At 41.1% G+C, this 18729-nt stretch overlaps 1 protein-coding gene across 2 annotated transcripts in view; it reads right to left on the bottom strand.

Annotated features, from left to right (window-relative positions):
- Positions 1 to 4122, bottom strand: part of APBA1 (amyloid beta precursor protein binding family A member 1) — a 236500-nt gene extending 232378 nt beyond the window's left edge. For both annotated transcript variants that reach the window (XM_069574109.1, XM_069574111.1), the window contains exon 1: positions 3893 to 4122. The gene's annotated coding sequence lies outside the window, so the exon portion shown is untranslated. The remainder of the gene's footprint in view (positions 1 to 3892) is intronic.
- Positions 4123 to 18729: the final 14607 nt, after the last annotated feature.

Raw genomic sequence — 18729 nt, 5'->3', positions numbered from 1 at the left:
GGGATCTTCCCGACCAGGGATCAAACCCAGGTCTCCTGCACTGCAGATAGACGTTTTAACCTCTGAGCCACCAGGGAAGCCCCCCTGAGACATTAAAATTGCTCCTAAATAAATGACTTACAAATCTCTCTTTGTTGCTCTAACCTCTCTCCGAAACCTATACCTGCACTGGAGTCCCTTCATTTGGACAAACCTGTCAGGCTCAAAATTCTTCTTTATAAAGAAGTTTCCTCATCCTCCTCTGAAGGAGTATTTCTTGACAATAACCCAATCATTCTCACAGCTGAGCCTGACAATGACCTTTGATCTCCCTGATCAGTGTTCAGATTATTCTTGTACTCTGTCTCTTGAGTTTGCTCTCTCTCTTCACTCCCACTCTCTCATTTCCTCTGACCCTTAATTTAACAACAGAGCTTATCTTCTCTCCCTACTGCCGTTCTTTCCTCATTTCATTACATCCAACACAATTCAAGATTGTCACTGTGAAGCTCAGTTATAGTTCTGTCAACCTTCATCCTCAAAAACCTTCCAAGGCTTCCTGGCAGTAACTGAATAAAATCCACATAAAAGTTGCTTCACAACCTTGAATGACTGTCTCTTTCTTATCTCTCACTTCATCTCTGGGCATCTCCTACGTTCCAGCACACGCCATTCTTTCCCACCCCCACCCCCAGTTTAACTGAGAAAGAATTTTAAGCACACCATTCAGAGGAGCCTGGTAGGCTACAATCCATGGGGTCACAAAGAGTCGGACACGACTGAGCGACTTCATTTTCATTCTGTTCCCTGAATGGGCACACACTTCACACCACCAGGCCTCTGCTATGCTGTTCCCCCCCCCAAATATGCCCTTCCTTCCTTGCCAGCCCAAAACCCACCTATGTAAATCTCAGCTCAAAAGCTCATTCTTCCAAATCTTTCTTGATTCTTCCTTCTGAAGTCATTGTTGTATCACGTGAACTCCTACAGCTCTACAGGCATATAGCTTTTTCAGCACTTCACCACTTTCCACCATTTTTACATGCATGACCTGTCTCTCCTTCCTGGCCATGAACTTCCTCTGGGCAGGATCTAGGTCTCCTTAGTTTTCAAATTTCCAGCCGTCATAACATTTCCCAAACTCTATCCAAAGGTATACACTGCCTAAGATGTTGTAGGCAATGAACAAATATTTGCAAATTAATGACTGTAACCTAAAGGGTTAACTCTGGATTTTAGTGGTTGAAAGTCTCTCAATTTTAACAACAATTACTTTTTCTTTATAGGATGTAAGTCCAACCTCGCCCACGGTACCACAGCTTATTCCTTTTGGCCCCACAGGTCAATTTTCGGATGTCTTTTATTCCCAAATCTCCTAAAAAAACAAACTTCTTTAAGAGACCCAATACTGGAAAAGAACAGAATTAATGCTCCTTTAAGAAAGAAAACACATCCATGCAAAACAAATGACTTACTTCAGGCTACAGCAAAAGGTACAACTGTTTATAGACTGAATTACATTATTCAAGCTGTATCATTAACCTTAATAGTGCAATCTTTAGACAGCCAGGCATTGCATTTTAAAAATTATCACAGGTTAGAAAGGAAATCACTAATTCCTGAGTCATTAGTTGTGCTGTTGTATAATTATTCTTTTTCTAAACAGTTTATTCACCTTGATAATTTCTAATATTCTTAAACTTTATGGTAAGACATTTATATCTCTGGATCTTACTTGCACATATAAATTTTTCTTTAAAAAAGATAGCAAAAACCTCTTAGAATGTCTTTTATGTTCCAAAGTACTTTTCTCAGAAAGAAATTGGCAGAACTAATAAGAGAGTTAAGAACTAAGATTCCAAATTCATTTTTATAAATCTTTCGTAAAACTTTGGATGCGATCCAACAACCTCACATTAAAATTTTAGAAGGCTTGACTTGAAGGACATGAGGAAATTTATTTTAGTGTTCACAGCTCCAAGAAAATCTGGTCTATAGATCATCATTAATTAAGAGAAGACAAATGGGAAGACAGAAAGCATATGTGGACAGCCCTGGTTCTATTATTTTCAATGCAACCTCTGCAAAACAAAACAAAAATTTTTTTAAAAGAGAAAGAAACATCTGATGCTAACATGTTGTATACCTACTTGTGTAGCTATGACTGCTATAGGCTTTTCAAGAGGACTGGGGCAGCCAGTTTGGATTCTGCCAGCAATGCAGTAGAATTTAAGGTGTTATGCAAATATGTTCTAAGCAGGTTAATCTAGTTCCACAACATTTTAATAAAGAAGTATCAAGATATAAAGTGTAAAGGTGCATCATTCTTATAAACACTGCAGGAGAAAAATAGGAGCTGGGGAGTCAAACTGCAGTGGACGCACATATGAATACAATATCTCCCTTCCTGTCTCTCTCTACCCAACCCCACATAAGCGGATCTTTATCACGCAGAGACAATTAAACAGCTATAGACCCTGGATGCAATTCCGTGTCCCGGCTTCCACTGGGGGACTTATTGCCAGCCTGACATTCTCCAAATTTTCTACTTGCAGGCTATATTGGCTAGGAAAGCAGACTCACTAACCTGGGACCCCATCACTATGAACCTTGGGGGATTTCAGTCCCCCAATAATACATGGTACCACCTAGCCATTGTGAAATCTGGAAGAGTGGATGCCACTAGCATTAGAAATAAAAGTATCCCTTTTCCTAAGGAAAACGCCCTGCTTGTGATGCTGACCAGGGGGTAGGCGGGGGACCAATTTCTCAATGATTTTTTTTTCTCTTAAAATACTACCCCCTCATCTCTCATACACACCTTCAGAGTTCATTCTGCAAGATCCAAGATAAAGTCCATATTCTTCAACCATAAGATTTCCAGTGTTTAAATGTGGATGGAGAAGGTTTAGTTGACATTCAAAGTTGTGGGGACAGTGGCCATTAAAGCCCCTTCTCCTTCAGGTCAGACAAGAGAAAAACAATAGAAACTGCAGAGTCAGGGCATCTAAGACCCTTACAGACTAGGAGATGAGGAAAGGAGAAGGGTCACAGGATGGAAGCTGCCTTCAAAACCTGAATGCCAGCAAGCCCAGGAACGGTAACCATTATACTGTTTCCCTGCCATGTGCCCAAAGCCACATGCGCCCTTCCACATCCCCATCTCAAGCGACATGTGAAGGAAAAGGGGAAACGAAGGGAAACGAAGGGAAGTGAGCACCCCTACAGCCGGCCATCCCCAGGCGGGAGCAGAACAGAGACTGTGAACAGAGTTTCAGGGGAGAAATAACACTGTCCCACAGTCAGCGGGTGACAGCAAGTCAGGGCACCCGCAGATCTCTGGGTCTGGAGAGCAGTTTGCAGTCACACGAGTACACACACACACATACACACACAGATTCACACACATGGGATTTTACAAATCCGCACCCACGCCCCTGCCTCCCTCCACACTCTCACACCAAGTGCATCCTGCTCACTTCACCGTTGTCATCACCACACTCTCCCGGAGAGTCCGCCGAGAGCTGAGGGATCCTAGCGGGGATTCCTGGAAATGTCATCCCCCAACACCTTCGGTCCGCCACCCCCATCCCTTTGACTCTACCTTTTACACACACACACACACACACACCCCTGCCATGACTGTCATCAGACTCACCGCTGCCCCGAAAGCACGGCATGTCAGCGCCACTGGACACCAGGCGTCCGTATCCTCAACGCCCCCTTCCCCCGCCCCGTTAGCTCGATGGCTCTAGGCATTGCCTCCCTGGATGTCGCCGGCTGTCCCCTCTCATCCGCACTATTGTTCCTTGCAGGCGCCCGGGGGCGCCCTTCGGCGAGGACGGGGGCCCCGTCGGGGGCAACATCAGCGCCGGGGACCCCCCATTCACCCAAGCCGCCCTGGAGGTGGTACCTTGCCTGACAGCTGGGTCCGCGGGCCCGCAGAAGCAGGCGGCGCTAACGACAGCGTTGGTGCCAAGTCTGGGAATAAAGCTCCTCTCCAGCCGCTCCTACCTCCAGCGCCACCATCTTCTCCCGCCGCCGCTGCCGCCGCCGCGACCGCAGCCGCCCTCGCCCAGCTCTGCCTGGGGCTTCGCAGCAGCCGCTCAGGCCCCTCCGGTCCTGCGGCCCCACCCCCTTCTCCCCACCCTCCCGCCCCTCGTGACGCGCGCCGGGGCCGAGCCGGCAGGCTGGCGAGGGAGGGCGCCGGGGGTGAGTGCGCGCGCACGCCGCCAGCTAGGCGCGCCTTCGCCTCCCACGCCCACCCGCGCGCACGCGCGGCGCGCGAGCACGAAGCAGCCAGGCGGCGTCCTCCACGCGCAGCCTCTGAAGCGCCCCAGCCCAAGGGCGGGTGGGCGTGAGGGGCTCTACAGCCTTTCGCTGCCTGTCGCGCCTCAGCTCGGGCAGCCGCGCCCTGGCGTGCACGGGCTCCGTCGGAGCTCCCGGGGCATCCCTCCGGCTTTCGCGTCGCCGCAAGGAGTGGGCAATGCGGCTGCCTCCCCGAGGGGACTGACAGGGATCTCCACCCTCTTCGGTGGAAGCCCAGAAGGTCCTCGGTTTCCTCAGCAGCAGCTGCGGCCAACGTTTGCGCGCAGAAACAGGCCGCCCTGCCGGACGTCGAATCCCGGCCGCCGCGTCGGCTCCTGAGGGGTGTTCTCTTAACTGAGTTACTGCCGAGCTTTCCCGCTCCTCCGGCCCCTAAAATGATGCCTGTACTGCACTACCTGGCAGGCACACAAGGCCCCCTGAGAAAAGAGGGTTGCCGGTACGTCTGGAGCCGGCTGCAGGCCTACGTTTTCGCCGCTAGGGAGTGAGCCACTCGGGTTCGGGCCGGAGCGGCGCTGACCGCGCGTGCAGCCCTTGAAGGGAACTGCCCAGTCCTGCGGGAAGAGAAGAAAGCCTCTGGATTATGATGCCGGGAGTGTAGTTGAGCCTGGCTTAGGGCATCAGCCCCAGATATGCCTGGGAAGGAGTAAGGAGGGGACCTTGGTAGCAGGGACCAGGTGGCAGGTGCTGTGCGTTAATGAAAAGCAGTGGGATGGACAGGCCTCAGAAGACCTGGGTTCTGGCGCCGGCTTCACCTGTAACTGGCAGTGTAATATGAGTGAAATCCTTTTTCACAGAATACTCAGTAATAATAAGAAATGATATTTGCACAAAGCCTTATAGTTTTGCAAAGCCATCTTCATACATATGTTCTTATCTGGTAAAATGAAGATAAGCTCTGGTTATCCAGATTTCTTGGGAAAGTGTTCTTTTATCACAGTGTGTTTCCATATTAAGCCGAATGCCTCCAGAAACGCATTGTCAAAGTCTTGCGTTTTAGCTTTAAAATTCACATGTTTCCATTCTATTCCACAAATCTCTTTTTCACTTTAATAAAATTAAAAAATAGCTTCTTCCCCCCTCCAAAAAGATCTTTTAGTAAAATTGAAATATTATGTACTAGGAAGGGGGCTTCCCTGGTGGTGAAGTGGTGAAGAATCCGCCTGCAATGCAGGAGACTTGGGTTCCATCCCTGGGTTGGGAAGATCCCCGGAAGAAGGGCATGGCAGCCCACTCCAGTATTCTTGCCTGGAGAATCCTATGGACAGAGGAACCAGGGAGGCTGCAGCGCATAGGGCCACACAGAGTCAGATAAGACTGAAGCCCCTTGGCACCACACAGCACATACTAGGAAGATATATCTATTCATCTTGTAATCTTACATATTCATTTTTTGCCCCAGCAACTATTGGATATTTATGCCAGACAAGGCACTTGTTCTCCCAGAGCTCATAGAACAATGGAGGAAACGGGTATTAAAACAATCAGATGAATAAGTGCAACTGTGATGTGTTCTCAAATGCAAAGGTGCTGAGGGTTTACAAGGAAACCTAATATGAACTACAAGATTGGGTAAGGCTCTCCAGGGAAATGACCTTTCAGTTTGCCCAGGAGAGGCACTTCCAGGTAGACAGAAGGAAATGTGCAGAAGCCCACCCAAGTGTGCCTGAAGTAAGAAGGAATGAGAGATGGGCAGTTGCAGCCAGAACCTTGGGGGCCTTTTTGAATAAGGATTTTATTCTGTGTGCCTTGGAAGGTCACTGCAAGACTGTAAGAGCTGGGAGTGAGTGATCATGATCACATTTTAGTTTCTTAAAAATGGGTGAGGGAACTATGTGAATAAGTGTTTCATGGAGGGTAGAGACATCCATGCCTGTATATTTGGTTAAGTATTTAGGGTTTTCAGTTTTACACGGACTGTTCTTCTGTTTGTTTTTAGTTACTGCCTCTGCTTCCATTCATACTAGTTTTGTGGTCTTTCTGTAGTAGTGCCTACTTTGTTACTTTTAATCTGCTGTGTTTTAGGAGAGAAATGAACTAATTGTGTTAGAATTTCAGGTTGAGTAAAAGGCTTTTTCTGTGCATACACTTGGTGTCATTTGGTTTGTTATGCTTATTTTCTACTTTTCTGTTGTGCTTACATTGAGGCAAAGTTCCTTGATTCATGAATAAGAGATACATTATTGCTTTAATAATGTAATATATTTTCCTCAATCTTGCATCACAGGATTTTTGTGCAGATTAAAGAAAGTGTGAAATGACTCTGCAAAGTATTAAGTGCCATATAAAAAAAGTAATCATTGTTGTAATGGCAGCTTCAGTTCAGTTCAGTTCAGTCGTTGTCGTGTCAGACTCTTTGGAATCCCATCAATCGCAGCACGCCAGGCCTCCCTGTCCATCACCAACTCCTGGAGTCTACTCAAACTCACGTCCATTGAGTCAGTGATGCCATCCAGCCATCTCATCCTCTGTTGTCCCCTTCTTCTCCTGCCCCCAATCCCTCCCAGCGTCAGGGTCTTTCCCAATGAATCAGCTTTTCACATGAGGTGGCCAAAGTACTGGAGTCTCAGCTTCAGCATCAGTCCTTCCAATGAACACCCAGGACTGATCTCCTTTAGGATGGACTGGCTGGATCTCCTTGCAGTCCAAGGGACTCTCAAGAGTCTTCTCCAACTCCACAGTTCAAAAGCATCAATTCTTCAGTGCTCAGCTTTCTTTATAGTCCAACTCTCACATCCATACATGACCACTGGAAAAACCATAGCGTTGACTAGACGAACCTTTGTTGGCAAAGTAATGTCTCTGCTTTTTAATATGCTGTCTAGGTTGGTCATAACTTTCCTTCCAAAGAGTAAGCGTCTTTTAATTTCATGGCTGCAGTCACCATCCGCAGTGATTTTGGAGCCCAGAAAAATAAAGTCAGCCACTGTTTCCACTGTTTCCCCATCTATTTGCCATGAAGTGATGGGACCAGATGCCATGATCTTAGTTTTCTGAATGTTGAGCCTTAAGCCAACTTTTTCACTCTCCTCTTTCACTTTCAAGAGGCTTTTTAGTTCCTCTTCACTTTCTAGGAGGTCTTCCCTGGTGGCTCAGAGGTTAAAAGCGTTTGTCTGCAATGCAGGAGACCCGGGTTCGATCCCTGGGTGGGGAAGATCCCCTGGAGAAGGAAATGGTAACCCACTCCAGTATTCTTCCCTGGAGAATCCCATGGATGGAGAAGTCTGGCAGGCTACAAAGAGTTGGACACGACTGAGTGACTCACTTTCTTTCTTTCTTTCACTTTCGAGAGACCTCCAAACTAACCATTTACCAAATAGTCACATCTTGGAAACTCCCTCCCTTCTCCTCCCCTGAACCTTCCACAAAAAAACAGAAATGTCCATTTTCTTTTGGTGAGCACAAATGTTGTCTGAAGTGCTCAAGTTACTCTTTGTGCCTTGGCTGACAGGAAACTCAAGCCTAATTTGCAGGTCATTGTAGGAAATGGGTAAATTCATATGGCATCCTTATCTATGTCATAGCTCTTTCTTTGGTCTTGTTTTTCTAGTCTATCTATAGTTTTCCTGTGCCTGCTTTATTGGTATTTTCTACTTTATTACAGTTATTCTTATAAGCCATTTCAAATATGTGTACCCACCTAATTTTAACAAGGGTCAGAACTGCACTTCAAGGTTTCAGAAGCCAGTATATAAAACACTGGCACCCTACCAGCCATTGTAGCAGGTACAATACTATAGACACTGTGCCAAGTGACTTGGGTTTAAATTAGGCCTTGTCCAGGATTGCATGTGGATATGAAGTCTCTGTGCATGCCAGTCTAGAGCCTCCTGTTATAAGAGCCAAGTTTGTCTCCCACTGGCTTATAGATAATTTCATAATTTTCTTTAGTGTGATCTCCATGTTCCCAAACTCCATCACCCTCCTCTGTACTTACAAGTATATTTTAGTGGCACAAACACTGTCTGTCACTGGTAAGAGGGCAGGGATCCATGAACTGTTACTCATTTAGGTTTCTTTTTGTCAGCAAAGACCTGAAGATTCTAGGATTCACTAAATTCATTCACATTTTAAAAGAGTGTGACCATGTCTTTCATCCTCTGTTATGATTCTGGACAGCCCAAACTGGACATGTCTCTTTGGATAATTTGTTGTTGTTCACTTGCTAAGTCCTGTCCGACTCTTTGTGACCCCATGGACTGCAGCACACCAGGCTTCCCTGTCCTTTACTATCTCCCAGAGTTTGCTCAAACTCATGTCCATTGAGTTGGTGATGCCATCCAACCATCTCATCCTCTGCTGCCCCCTTTCCTCCTGCCCTTTCGCAGCATCAGGTCTTTTACATTGAGTCGGCTCTTCCCATCAGGTGGCCAAACTATTGGAGCTTCAGCTTCAGCATCAGTCCTTCCAATGAATATCAGGGTTGATTTCCTTTAGGATTGACTGGTTTGATCTCCTGGTAGCCTCAAGGACTCTCAAGAGTCTTATCTAGCACTACAATTTGAAAACAAATTTTCAGCTCTCAGGCTTCTTTATGGTCCAGCTCTCACATCTGTATATGACTACTGGAAAAACCATCGCTTTCATTATACAGACCTTTGTCGTCTAAGTGATGTCTCTGCTGTTTAATATGCTGTCTAGGTTTGTCATAGCTTTTCTTGCAAGGCTCAAGCAGCATTTACTTTGGTAATGGTAGATTCTTTTCCTGGATTTCAAGTCCTTATCAAGTGCATTCTATCTCAGGCCTTGAGTTTAAGTCTTATGAGCTGAGTCTGTGTGTAGAACAAATAATCAGCAACCTTCGGGTAGTGAGGTTTTTCTTGAGGATTTCAGCTTTGTTAGCATTAGATAATCTAGCAACATTTTCAATCTACTGTATAGTTACTTTTGTCACATAATTTTAAGTATATGGACAAAATAAACAATTATGAAATGTGTATCTCCTAAACTTCCATGAATCTTTTACATGTTGATTCTTATTTCACCAGCTTTTTCTCTAGATATACATTCTGTCCTGGTTTCAGCCAGATCCTTGTCTTTTCTATTCCTTCAAATAGGCCAGGTTCCCTTTCTCTCTTCCTTGAATCACATTCACTGTACTCTTTAATGGTTCCTACCAGAATTTTGTGCTGTAGCTATGTGATGCACTGGAGGATATTCTGGTTCCACAGACGGTAATTCTACCACTGAAAATGAAGTTTCTGAATCAGGAGTGTCATGGGATCCTACTGTCTTCTTTAAATGGTTATGTGCCGATTCCTGAACCAACCTCCATAGCTAGCAGCAAGGCTCCCACCCCTGTAGCTGGGTCATTTCTCCCCACACCACATGGTTAATAATAGAAAAAAAGAGCGGGAAATGGACGGAAGCAAAGGAAAACAACTCTCTTGTTCATCTCAGGCTTATACTAGAGAAAAACAAGAAAATTTAACCCAACTGTACAATAATAAGGGAATTAGTACATAAGTGAATATGTCTTTACAGTGTTATATAACGCAGCCATTAAAAATGTTATATCCATAGATTTTTTTAATAATATGGAAGAAATACAAGCTTATGTTCTCATCATAGTTTTTAAAAATCAGGATACAACATTAGGTAGAGAGTTGATCATAACTTTTAAACAGTGCATAGGAAAAAAAAAAAGTACATCAAAATGTTGTCAGTAGTCCTCTTGAGTAGTACTGTTCTTTTCCTCTTTCTATGCTGTAGTAGTTTAAAAAATTTTTACACTATACACATGACCTTAATGATTTGAAAAAATAAGGTTACTAAAAACGTGGTTGTAAAAATTAACATTACTACCAGATGCCTAGTGACGTCCCAAAATAACTATTGGGTCACTTTGCATTTCTAAAACAGTTTTCCAAATTTGATTTATCCTTCAGGCTTATTTCAAATACCACATACTTGAAGAAAATGTTTTCAGACTGTGTTGCTATCATTGATGTACCTTACTGTATGAGCATTTGTTTGAAGCACTGGGAGCCTTACAGCATCTTTGAAATGTCAGGATATAAGTAGACAAAAATTGATCAAATTGTTTGCTCATTCTGTTTAACATCTGCTTATGCACTTGGTTGTTTCCCATGTTATTTCAGTAGTAAGACAGCTGAATATTATGATCATCTGGTTGGAGCAGCATAAGATATTTATATATTTAATTCATCTACACACTGGGAACAATTTTACTGGAAGAAAATATGACCATGTGTTCTAGATAAAATATAACATTGCAATCAGGAGTGTATTTACTTAAAAATAAGAAGTTGGGAAATTACGTGCTCAGCAATTTCAGAAAAACTTTTTCTTAATATGTGTTTGCTGTAGATTTATATCTTTTTCCCACTCTACTAATTTTAATAAGATTGAGAAAATTCTGGTAACCAGTCCTTTTCTTTTATCAGTTTAAGAAATAGGCAACCATTATTCATTTCAGGCAGGAGATCCCCTCAGTACTGGTTTTACAATAACACTGACACATGAAAGTGTAATTTAAAAATCACTGTTCTAGTCCTATTTTCTGTTAGGTATTTTGTTCTGGGTTTGATGTATCACCTCCCCAATTAGTTCCTGAACACTTAAAGATTAGTGACTAAATGTCAGTTATATTCCCTTTGTGTTCCTTCTACCAAATACCTAGCATATTAATAAAGTATCTAGGAAGTACTCATCAAATATTTGTTGACTGGTTGCTTATTTACTCTCATTCCAGTGACTACAGTTGGATTGTTCAAGAAGACTATTGAAGTGATTTGCCTTTAAAATAATTTCCTTTTCCCTCGTTACTATTTTTATTAGAATTCACATGGCCTTAACAATTTGAAAAAATATGGTTACTAAAAATGTGGCTGTAGGTCTCTCTACTGACTCAAAAATAAAGAGCTCAGGTAAGGCTTTAATAGTAGGCAAAACCAGTGTCAGCAATTTTATCAGAACTTCATGCCCTTTGCCAGCCAAGACGGGTAATGTTTTCTCTCCTTCTCTCTCCCTCCCACTCCCTCCTCCTCCTCATATTCAGGATGAGCAGTTAACAATATAAGGGCTTCCCTGGTGGCTCAGCAGTAAAGAATCTGCCTGCAGTGTAGGAGATGCAGGAGACGTGGATTCTATCCCTGGGTCAGGAACATCCCCCGGAGGAGGAAACGGCAACCTGCTCCAGTAATCTTGCCCAGAAAATCTCATGGACAGAGGAGCCTGACAGGCTACAGTCCATGGAGTGACAAAAGAGTCAGACATAACTGAGCGATTAAACAACAAGTAACACTATAACTAACAATTATGGCGATACTGACCATTTTCAGAAGGTTATACTATCAAAAAGTCACTAAATACTGCATTTTCATTCCTCAAGCTGCATATGCTAGTCACTGTGGTAGGCATTTGTGAGACCAAGTCAAATACCACAACCTCTCTACCCTTGAGGACTTTTGTACCTTAAAAAAGGCAGACAGATCTATAAACAAATCATTTCAGGGGTTGTACTGGCTGTGATAAAAAGAGGTGCAAAGAAGAACCTGGCAAATTTTTTTTGTTGTTATTATCACTTTGTTTTGCTAAATACTATGTGTTTAGGGAATTAAATAAATTCTCTAGAAATCAGGTCTGTCATTAAATGAGCAGGGCTTTTTTTTCCTTAAAAGAAATTTGTTTCCTAATTTTAAAAAATACTATAATAAACCTGAAGACTTGTAATTTTCTCCAAGATGAGAAATACATGTATTTTTAAAGCATCTATGGGCCGACCATTGTGTCTGCTTCCAGAAAAATAATTGAGATCATCTCCCTAATGAACAAACCTTCTGAAAGCTGAAAAAAAGGACTTAAAGTCTCTGACTTTTTCTGTCAAACAGAAAACTGACTGTTAAAAAAGGACATTCAGTTCAGTTCAGTTCAGTCGTGTCCGACTCTCTGCGACCCCATGAACTGCAGCACACCAGGCCTCCCTGTCCATCACCAACTCCCAGATTTCACCCAAACTCATGTCCATCGAGTGGGTGATGCCATCCAGCCATCTCATCCTCTGTCGTCCCCTTCTCGTCCTGCCCCCAATCCCTCCCAGCATCAGAGTCTTTTCCAATGGAAAAAAAAAAAAAAGAACCAACCACTTTCTACTTTTATTTCTCAGAGAAATTTATCCTTTTTCTGCCTTCCATCTCAATCTCATATCTTTTTTATTAAATCTAACTGTGGAGATGCTTCTAACTTAGGTCAGTTTTGCTGTGGATTGAATTTTGAAAGCACATTTTAATTTCAGCATTCATGCAGCCGAGCACTGCTAAATTGAATAGGCTGTGGTTATGGGAACTGCAGGAACTGAGATGGAACCAAGAAATCTGTTACTAGAGAAACCTTTTGAGAGCTGACAGATTTTAAGTTACTCTTAATAAGGTCTGATGGGTTAAGGAATAACATGTTCTGGAATTTAGGAAAGCAGCTTTTCACCCTTCCTTGCCATTTGGGAATTATTTTCATCCTCATGCTACTGCAAGCCTATCAAGAAAACCGAATTGAAACGGGTCTCAGTGAGCTGTGTAGAATAAATCTAAAACATGCAACAATAAAATTCTCTTGCCAAGTGAATAGGGAGGCTGTGTTGCTAGCATGGTCTCAAAGGGAATCAGGTATACATTTTAATTCTGTTTGTATAGAATATAGAGTAATTCTTTAGGTGTCTGATATATATATATATATATATACATATATATATATATGTACAGTTCAGAGATTTCATTTACAGACTCTCATGATCAATGTTGAATCTTAATGTAATAGAAAGTCAAGTATCTCCCAAATTCTTCTATGGATCCCTAGTTCTGCGGGAAGGTAGTAGTCATTCAGTTCAGTTCAGTTCAGTTGCTCATTCGTGTCCAGCTCTTTGCAACCCCATGGACTGCAGCACACCAGGCCTCCCTGTCCACCACCAACTCCTGGAGTTTACTCAAGCTCATGTCCATTGAGTTAGTGATGCCATCCAACCATCTCATCCTCTGTCATCCCCTTCTTCTGCCTTCAATCTTTCCCAGCATCAGGGTCTTTTCAAATGAGTCAGTTCTTTACATCAGGTGGCCAAAGTATTGGAGCTTCAGCTTCAGCATCAGTCCTTCCAATGAATATTCAGGACTGATTTCCTTTAGGATGGACTGATTGGATCTCCTTGCAGTCCAAGGGACTCTCAAGAGTCTTCTCCAACACCACAGTTCAAAAGCATCAATTCTTCGGCACTCAGCTTTCTTTATGGTCCAACTCTCACATCTATACATGACTACACAAGAGAAAACTCTAGACATGGACATCACCAGATGGTCAATGCAGAAATCAGATTGATTATATTCTTTGCAGCCAAAGATGGAGAAGCTCTATACAATCAGCAAAAACAAGACTGGAGCTGACTGTGGCTCAGATCATGAACTCCTTATTGCCAAATTCAGACTTAAATTGAAGAAAGTAGGGAAAACCACTAGACCATTCAGAGATGACCTAAATCAAATCCCTTACAATTATACAGTGGAAGTGAAAAATAGTAGTTATTATGTGGGAGTAAAAATGTTCCAGGATCACATAAATCTGAAGAACCTAGAATAAAGTAAAATTTACAGTTTGTTGTTGCTTTGTTTTTTACTTTATTGCAGGACTTCTACAAGCCTTTAATTGTGAATTTCCAGGACAGTAGAGATGAAAGATCTAAAATATTTGGTATTACCTTTGCAGGACATCTTTTAAGAGACAGACAAGCCTATATTATGACTTTTGCTGGCTCCTTCCTTCATAAAAAATAGTAAAGGATACATTTTATAACTATATTTCTACAAAGATGAATATATTAATATTATATAACAAAACATTTTCCTGGACTTAAAAGTTCTTTTTCATCTTCAATTTTAAAAGAAATTAAAACATCTTAATGGGTCCCTCAAAGTATTATGGGCCTTAGGCATTGTACCTGCTCTAATAGGTAAGTTGGCCATAGAGATAGGTGCTACATAGGAGGAGTGAATCACTGCACAAAACCCACACAATGGAATTGAGAGGCATAACATGGCATTCAGTCTGAGGTGCTAAGATGGTGGGTCACAGGGTCATTCCTTTCCTTCATGTTATGGGAACTGAAGAAACAAAAGGAGACCCACTATGGCAAGACTGTGGCAAATCTCTACCATCAATTCTTTGTGAACTCTACCTGTTCAGAAGAGTTTCCTTAAACTGAAATACTGTATCTGTTTTTATATGTTCATATGTGTATATATGTGTAAATCCACACAGGTACAATTGCTGGAAAAGGAGATTCTTAGTTTCTCACCTATGCATATGAATATAAACAGCCCCATTGGTCATACTCAAGTTCCATAGCTTAAATTTACATCACCAACCTTTACTATATCCAGTTCTTTCAATTTGTGGTTCTATTATTTAGCCACAGTGAACTGTCTGTTTAGAGATAAGAAATGAACTGTATTGATCCTTACTTGACAAAGTAGGGGTAAGAAACTGTGGGTAAGGCCCAAGATGACTTGGGCATCATACCAAATTTGACCTTTGTAGCCATGTTGACCATATTGCCCAAGACTGATGATTTGTCTTGAAAGATAAATTAGTAAAAGGAAATTTTCTGTACAGTCTAAAGATGTTCAACTCCAGAACAATAGTATTTTGTTTTTCTATTAAAAGTATGTTTATTCAAAGATAAATTGCCCCTTTATGGCTCAGGAGCAAAGGTAAATGGATCCCAGAGATACACAAGATCTCTATGAGAATTTAGTACATCATAAATGTGGCATTTCAAGTTAGTACAGAAAGATGGATTATTTAATAACTGTTATTAGGTCAGCTGACTAGCCATTTGTGACAAAATAAACTGAATCTCCATCCTACTGTTTGTACTACCTGGCCTGTAGGATCATAGTTTCTGGACCAGGGATCCAAAGGCATTCCCCTGCAGTAGAAGTGTGAAGTCTTAAGGACCACCAGGGAAGTCCTTATCCCACTCTTTATATCAAAATAAAGTTAAAGTGGATTCACTCAGTCGTGTCTGACTCTTTGCTACCCCATGGACTGTAGCCTACCAGGCTCCTCCGTCCATGGTATTCTCCAGGCAAGAGTACTGGAGTGGGTTGCCATTTCCTTCTCCAGGGGATCTTCCTGACCCAGGCATCAAACCCAGGTCTCCCACATTGCAGGCAGATGCTTTACCATCCAAGCCACCAGGGAAGCCCCATATCAAAATAAATTCTACATATTTAAAAAATAAACATGAAAAGATTAAAATACTTGAAGAAAACACAGTAGATATTATTTACAATCTTGAAGTGGAAAGGACCTTTCTAAGCATGTCACAAACCCAGAATTAGAACATTCCAATAAATATAACCACATTAAAATTAAAGAATTTCTGCACCAAAACTTGAAAACAAAGCATCAAAAGAAAACCTTAGAAAATTATGCAATAACATAATGAAGGGCTACTTTGCTTGATATAAAATCAGCTCTCACAAATCAATAAGAAAAGATAAACAAATAGAAATACAAAGGACAATAATGGCCAATTCCTAGAAGAAAAACAAGTGACCAATAGATTGGTGAAAAGGTGTTCAACTTCTGTATTAATTAAAGAAATACAAAGATGATAATATTTTACACCTATTAGATTGGCTAAAATAAAACTTGATAATAAACTACATTATTAAAAATGTAAGAAAACAGGTATTTTCATTATACAGTATTACTGTATAATATAAGTATAAACAATATTTGTAAATGCCTGCTTAGCTAACAAGCTTTGACCCTAAAATTCCATTCCTGGGAATTTATCACACAGAAATACTTGTCATTGATACTTATTGTAAAATAGTCATACAATTCAGATATTTTTTCATTGTACAAGTATACAAAGATATGTACATATTCAGTGTAGCATTGTTTATAATAATGATTTGGTAATCAAAATGACTCTCAAATGGGAACTGGTTAAATAATTTATAGTATACCAAAAATGGAACATTTTAAATCATTAAAACAAAGGAGGGGGGAAAAAAAACAAAGGAGGGGGCCCATGAATTCTTTCAAGGGAAATTGTCTGCAACAAAGTTGCAAAATAGTATGTTTAGAATGATCCCATTATTATTTTTTAAGTGTTAGATATTCATAAAAATTTGGAGTAACATACACCAAACTATAGTAGAGTTAGTCACTCTATCATAAATACCTATAGCACTTGAAATGTTTATAACAAGGATTTATTATTCTTATATTCAGAACAAGTAGTTTAAAAAACAAACAAGCAAAAAAATTACCACTAGGAAATTTTGATAGAGTTTTAGTTTTTCTAAAAGATGCTTTTTCCTCCTCAGCCCCAACTAATCATCAGATGTCTTATAGCACTGAAGCACCAAGCAAGAGAATTTCTGGTCAAACTTTTTTTATATACTCGACTTCTGAAGGCTCTTATTAATAGTTCTAGAAGGAATTGGAAAAACCATCGCCATTGGCTAGAAAGTTTGTATTGAATTTCATTAAACTCAGAAATCTGGAAATCTATAATAACCACATACTGTGAGATTTCCCTGCTGCCCCAGACATAACAGTGATTGTTATTATATATTATAAAATATAAGCTAATATATTCTTCTCAAAGAAAATGTGACCCCATGGACTATAGCCCACCAGGCTCCTACGACCATGAAATTCTCCAGGCAAGAATACTGGAGCGGGCAGCCATTCCTTTCTCCAGGGAGTCTTCCTGACTCAGGGATCAAAACCTTGTCTCCTGCATCTCCTGTGTTGGCAGGCAGATTCTTCACCGTCTGAGCCACCAGAGAAACCCAGTATATTCTCTCATAGAGAATGCAGTAAATATAAGAATTGAAAGAATAAAATTTGTTACAGCTTCTCCACTCAAAGTTACTATAGTTAGCATCTACTTTTTAAAATAATTTTTCCCCAGTCTTCTTTTTTACAGGTATGTGATCATACTGTGTAAACAATTCTGCATCTTACTTTCTTCACTTAGCACATTTTGTCACATTATTTTAAAAGTTCTTTTGTAAACATTTATATAGCTATATGATATTTTACTATTTATCTAGTAATTCCCTATACAGCTTGACATTTAAGTTTTTTCAAATTTTCATTAATATAAATAATTTTTATTGAACATTTTTATATATAAGGCTTTTTCTTTGGTTCATGATTTCTCTTAAGGGTGATTCCTAGAAGTGGGATATCTGTATTCAAGGATGTCAGGATTCCTTATACAAATGACTAAATTTATTATTCTTTACACTCCCAACAATAAAGAGAAAGGATGCACCTTTTATTATACTCTTGCAAACATCTGATGTTATTACTAAAAACAAACGAAACCAAAAACCTTTGCTAATTTGATAGGTATTGAAGTCTTATTTTAATCTGCATTTCTTAGCCACCAAGACATTATTTTTCTGCTTTATCTGTTAACTACCTTTTTGTCTTTTGTGAGTGTGTGTGTGCTTGTGGATTTATGTAGTTTGTTTATATTTACCCATTCATCTACTGGACTTTTAATGTTTTTCTTATCAAATTGCAGGAATTCTTATATCAAGGGTGTTTAGAATTTTTTAAAATAACCCTAAGCTTACAAAAAAGTTGCAAATAGAGTGTAAAGAGCAACATTCATTTTTGGCATTCTTGCAAGTTATTACTTTTCCATTGTTTATCTTTCCATAGTTAGGATTTTGTTTTTAGATTTAAAATTTGAATTTACTGGGTATTTTGGAGGGGGTTGGTCAATTCTTTTTCTAATTGAAAGATAGTTAATTTACAACATTAGTTTTCAGTTGAGTTCAGTCGCTCAGTCGTGTCTGACTTTTTGCGACCCCATGAACTGCAGCATGCCAGGCCTCCCTGTCCATCACCAACTCCCACAGTCCACCCAAATGCATGTCCATCGATCGATGATGCCATCCAACCATCTCATCCTCTGTCGTCCCCTTCTCCTCCTACCCTCAATCTTTCCCAGCATCTGGGTCTTTTCCAGTGAGTTAGCTCTCCGCATCAGGTGGCCAAAGTATTGTAGTTTCAGCTTCAACATCAGTCCCTCCAATGAACACCCAGGACTGATCTCCTTTAGAATGGACTGGTTGGATCTCCTTGTGGTCCAGGGGACTTTCAAGAGTCTTCTCCAACACCACAGTTCAAAAGCATCAATGTTTCGGCACTCAGCTTTCTTCACAGTCCAACTCTCACATCCATACATGACCACTGGAAAAACCATAGCCTTGACTAGATAGACATTTGTTGGCAAAGTAATGTCTCTGCTTTTTAATATGCTGTCTAAGTTGGTCATAACTTTCCTTCCAAGGAGTAAGTGTCTTTTAATTTCATGGCTGCAGTCACCATCTGCAGTGATTTTGGAGCCCCCCAAACTAAAGTCAGCCACTGTTTCCCCAT

Source organism: Ovis canadensis, chromosome 2 (genome assembly GCF_042477335.2).
Source record: "Ovis canadensis isolate MfBH-ARS-UI-01 breed Bighorn chromosome 2, ARS-UI_OviCan_v2, whole genome shotgun sequence".
Taxonomy (NCBI): domain Eukaryota; kingdom Metazoa; phylum Chordata; class Mammalia; order Artiodactyla; family Bovidae; genus Ovis; species Ovis canadensis.
This window is presented reverse-complemented; position numbering and strand designations above follow the sequence as displayed.